Source organism: Eurypyga helias, unplaced genomic scaffold, assembly GCF_000690775.1.
Source record: "Eurypyga helias isolate BGI_N326 unplaced genomic scaffold, ASM69077v1 scaffold11364, whole genome shotgun sequence".
In the NCBI taxonomy this organism is placed as follows: domain Eukaryota; kingdom Metazoa; phylum Chordata; class Aves; order Eurypygiformes; family Eurypygidae; genus Eurypyga; species Eurypyga helias.
Window position 1 is genome coordinate 36,312 of NW_010244416.1, and position 5,406 is coordinate 41,717.

Here is a 5,406-nt window from a genome sequence, read left to right on the forward strand (position 1 = left end):
TCTCCAGCCTGTCCAGGTCATGCTGGATGGCAGCACAGCCTTCTGGCATGGCAGCCACTCCCCCCAGTTTGGTATGGTCAGCAAACTTGCTGAGAGGACATTCTGTCCCTTCGTCCAGGTCATTGATGAATATATTGAATAGGGCCGGACCCAGCACTGACCCCTGAGGGACGCCACTAGCCACAGGCCTCCAACTAGACTCTGCCCCATTGGCCACAACGCCCTGAACTCTTCCCTTCAGCCCATTCCCAATCCACCTCATGGCCCAATGGTCCATTCCGCACTTCCTAAGCTTGGCTATGAGGATGCCACGGGAGACCCTGTCAAAAGCTTTGCTGAAGTCAAGGTAGACCACATCCACTGCCTTCCCCTCGTCTATCCATCTAGTGATGCCATCATAAAAAGCTATCCGGTGGGTCAGGCATGACTTCCCCTTGTTGAATCCATGCTGACTACTTGTGATAAGCTTCCTTTCCTCAACATGCTTTGGGATGGCACCAAGAACAAGCTGTTCCATCACTCTGCCAGAGATAACTAGAGGTATCTAGTTATCTAGATACCTAACTTTGCCAGGTAACTAGAAGCTGATAAGCCTATAGTTACCCAGGTCCTCCTTCTTGCCTTTTTTAAAGATTGGAATAACACTGGCTTTCCTCCAGCCCTCAGGCATCTCTCCTGTTCTCCAGGACTTTAAACAAAGGCTTACTTGGGAGCACACATTAATCTGCTCACACTTGGAAATTGCCCTTCTGGGCTGACCGACGAGGATGGGATTCGAACCCACGCGTGCAGAGCACAATGGATTAGCAGTCCATCGCCTTCACCACTCGGCCACCTCGTCTGCAGAGGCAAAAAAATATGGAACACTTCAGGAATTTGTGCTCTCTTGTTCCCCTTGTACAAGTTCTGGTGTTCACATGACATGATTCTGAGATGGCAAGGGATGGGGCAGGACTGCAAAGCTGTGAGACAGGTCTAGTCCTTTAGAAGCCACTCTTAGCCACTTAATTGGCTCGTTGAATTATATTACCAAATCACAGCCATGAGTTTCATTAGTCAGCTTGGCTTAATCATGGTCACATAATTTTGGATCAAATATAATTACTAATTTTCTGTGATATTTGTCCAGTGTTCTTACTGGACATGGAAAAAAATAATAAAGCATCCAATTTCATTATTTAAATTTCCATATTCAAATAAGGATAAATTAAATGGAGATTTGGGGACAGTCCTATCAGTTCACGTGAAAAGGCATAGAGAGCTGTATTTCTGACACGCATTTTATGTAGCTTCAGGAAGTCATTAGCTGTATTGATTTAATATTAATTAACTTCACCAATGCATATAGTTATTTGAAAGTATTATTTAGCTTTTCTTCCTTGCAATTTTATTCTTTCACTGTTACTGCTACGAAAAATAGTAATTTGGAATTTGGTCCTGATCTTGTGAAGGGGTCAATTGCCATAGCTTTAAACATCATTTAACTTTTGCTTTCTGGGAATGCTCAGCACCACTCAGGACATGCTCATCAACTATCAGAATAAAGTTCTAGAACTTAATCATGTCAATTAAACTCAGGCAATACTTCCACTGTCTTTACCTAACTATTGCTTTTCTGTAGAATTTTTCTGTCAGCATATTTTACCATGACCTTGGACAGTGTTATTCATTTCCACAAATCCTCATCAACATACACAGAAGGGATTGTTCTCATGGACTCACACTGAGAGTTTACCCATCACACAAGGCTTAGCGGATGTAGGGGGTCGGGAGTAGCCCATTTAAGACTGTTTCATTAGGAGAGTGAGAGACAACCCTAAAGAAACAAAATTAGGGCAACACTCCTGAGTCAACACTTGCCATTATTGCTGGTTCCACCATAGAAGTCCTTAACAAGCAAATGCAATTTCCTAATGAACAGACTGTAAAAAATAAAAAGAAAAATAATTAGCAATAAAAAGATGCTCTGTTCAAAATGTTTGGTTTTTAAAGACTGAGTCCAAAACAGCTAAAGTAAAATTACATTAAAATCTGCATTAGCAAGGAAGTGCCATCAATTCAGTTCTAGTATGTCGAATAAGGAAAGAATTCATAATGATATTGAAATAACCTCTTTTTTATTTCCAGTAGTCAGTTATGTATGAGGACCAGAATGCACAGTTTGTTCTACACACTCATTCAGAACTGGTTCATCATTTTATATATTTGCAACAACATATCACTACATCTCAGCAGGATTCTGACTTCAGTCATATGCCCATGGATTCTGGCATTTGGTCATATGCCCACAGATGGTAGTCTCATGCCACTGGCTCCTCAGCCAAATGCCAGCACCAGGACTCTGAACCTGCGGTTCCACTCATACTCAGCAGGATTACTACTCTCCTCTGGGGAGCGGCTGGTGACTATGGAATTGCTTAGTTTGGAGAAAAGGAGGCTGAGAGGCAGCCTCACTGCTCCCTCCAGCTTCCTGGGGAGGGGGAGAGGGAGGTGCTGGTCTCTCCTCCCTGGGATCCAGTGACAGGATGCATTGGAATGATTCAAAGCTAACCAGAGGAAGTTCAGACTGGACATTAGGAAGCATTTCTTTACCAAGAAATGTAAACACTGAGAGGGTGGTCAACACTTGTACGGGCTTCCAAGAGAGGTGGCAGACGCCCCAGGCCTGTCAGTGCTGAAGAGGCATTTGGGCAGTGCCCTTAATAACATGCTTGAACCTTTGGTCAGGCCAGAAGTGGTCAGGCAGTTGGACCAGATGATCCCTGTAGGTCACTTCCAACTGGAATTATTCTACTGTATATTTAAAACCTTCATCACTATGCATCACAAGTAATTTGAAAGAAACCAAAAGCTTAAAATATTGAGGTGAAAATGTTAGATTCTCTTGTTACAAATACAAGAATTCTAGTATAGGAAAGCAAGCACATAAATTTTTTTCCCAGAAGTTTTTAAAGGGCAGCAAAAAGATTTCAGAAACAGCAATTTTTGAAATGAAAAGCAGTATCTAAGCATATTAACTGTTTTCAAACTGAAATTATATGCATGCATATATGTTTACAGACACAGTAAGAGAGTCTGGCTTGCTCTGACAAATGATCAAATCACTGAAGGTACTAGGATCAGTCCTAAGTAGTGACTGTTTTTATTAGGAAAAGCCAAAGAAAATTAATCTTGCTATTTGCCCATTTCTTCAGTGGCATACTACCTACTATTGAGCGTAAGGAAAAAGTTCCCATTTAAAAACTGCTAGTTATGGGCCCTGATTCACCAAACCATGTTAGTTAGCAATTAACATTAAGGACAAATATAAGCCTAAGAATGCTTTTCTGACTCGGAGTTTGCACACAGAAATAGGGCCTTAGTCATGGCAGCTGCTGACCAGTTATCATTGTGGTAAATATGCATATTCCATCTAATTGTGTAAATATGTATATTCCTTCTTTCTAAGAAAAAAACACAGGCAGAAACTCTTAAAGTACTGTAACAGGAAAATTAGGTATGTGTTTAAACTCTAATCTCAGACTGAAATAGCTCATAATGTGACTTGATGACAATGGACTGTTCTGCAAGAAGTCAGCTGATGTAGTTCTGCTAATTAAAGGCAGAAAGTGTTCTGAAGTTGTAGGACTTTTTAGCATAGTATTTGCTTTTTGTTTTTTAAAATAATTCCTTGGAATTGATTTTTGAACAAGCAGATCCAGAGCTGTAATTGGCTTGAATGTTATCTAAAGAGAACATGTTCAGTGTATTTTACCTTTGACCTTACTGAGGAGTACAGTACCATCCCTCTCTGTTTGTGTGCCCTAGTATAAATCCAAAATTACACACAGATTACGTACAGGATGCTTTCAATGTTGAGAAAATTAAAAACAATAGAAACAACTCTGGATTTTTAGATTTTAGAATTACATATAATCCAGGATCATAAGTACAATATAGAAAAATTTAATTGACACAAAAACAGTCATAGTACAGTAGCTATTCAGGAAACAAGACAAGGGGTAACGGGTTTAAATTGAAAGCAGGGAGATTTACATTAGGTATCAGGAAGAAATTCTTCCCGGAGAGGGTGGTGAGGCACTGGAAGAGGTTGCCCAGAGAAGCTGTGGATGCCCCATCCCTGGAAGTGTTCAAGGCCAGGCTGGATGAGGCTTTGAGCAACCTGGTCTAGTGGAAGGTGTCCCTGCCCATGGCAGGGGGGTTGGAACTGGACGGTCTGTAAGGTCCCTTCCAAACCAAACCATTCTGTGATTCTATGATCATTAGTTCATGCTGATTTGCAAAACCATGATCAAATCTGCTAAACAATCAGAACTATCAGATTAGCAAATCAGAATTTTTAACATGTTGCCTTAACTAGTTTTTTTCTCCTTTTCCTGAACACTTTCTCTCTCTTTCTCTTTCTCTTGCAATTACACTACTTGCTTGCTTGATGCCTTTTCTACATCCTAAAATATTTTCATTTCTTCTCCAACACCTCTGTTAAAGAACAACATAGTGCTTTGCTTTCTGCCCTGACACTGGAGAACTCCTTGTCGTGTTTCACCCACAGCATGACTGATTCCTCACTTCCTTCTCAAGAGAGGGAAAGTGTAGGTGAAGGGAGAGGACAGGGGTAAGAGCTTGGGTTTGTTTGCAGTTTACAGACCTACACCTGCCCTCTTCTTTTCCCTTCTTCCCTCCCTGCCTCCCTCCATCCCCATAAATACTTAAAAAACCATTCCCATTCATGTTGTGTGCGCGCACACGCTGGGAGAAATTACAGGCGCTCTGCTCGGGGTTGCCTTGACAACTTCAAGGCATCCCTGTGTGTGGGGACCGGTGGCACAGTGAAGTTTCCCAGGCCCCCTGGGGAAGGGGAAGAGAGGAGGCAGAGGTGCCGGAGCCAGCAGCGGAGTGGAGCAGAGAGCAGCGAGCGGGATGAAAGGGGCACATACATCTCCTGCGGGACAATGGGAGTTTTGCTGGCTGGCTGTGAAAGGACACACTGAGGATACAATGGTCTGTGACACATGAAAGCTTTGGAGTGAACTTTATTGCTTCTCCATTAAGGACCCTTCCAGCGTTCCATTCAGCTCTAAGAAACCTTGTCAACATCTTAAAATGTGAAGAAAACAAATGCCTTCATTTTCTCATGTTTTAAAAACAGATTTTAAATATTTTTTAAACAGTTCTTGTTGTTGGTAAGCTGGAAGATTTTGCTGTTTCGGCCTGGGACAGTGCCGAGTGTCCCTCTTGAGAGTTCCCTGAGTTCCCATTAACTTCAGTGGGAGGGAAGGCTGCACAGCAGCTCCCCTGTAAGGGCTCTCTGAGGTGAGAGAGATATATATAGCTTCTGTTCCTACTTAGGCCTGCCATCCCCTGCTTTCAAATGCTTGCTGCTATACATGCCACGAGCCGTTAGGG

At 42.3% G+C, this 5,406-nt stretch overlaps 1 protein-coding gene and 1 non-coding gene across 5 annotated transcripts in view; one reads left to right on the plus strand and one right to left on the minus strand.

Moving 5' to 3' along the window:
- SLC1A3 (solute carrier family 1 (glial high affinity glutamate transporter), member 3) overlaps positions 1-5,406 on the plus strand; it is a 60,393-nt gene that overhangs the window by 34,574 nt on the left and 20,413 nt on the right. The gene's annotated exons all lie outside the window — the stretch shown is intronic.
- On the minus strand, positions 760-841 carry TRNAS-GCU. Its single transcript has one exon. It is a non-coding gene; the product is annotated as a tRNA-Ser (tRNA).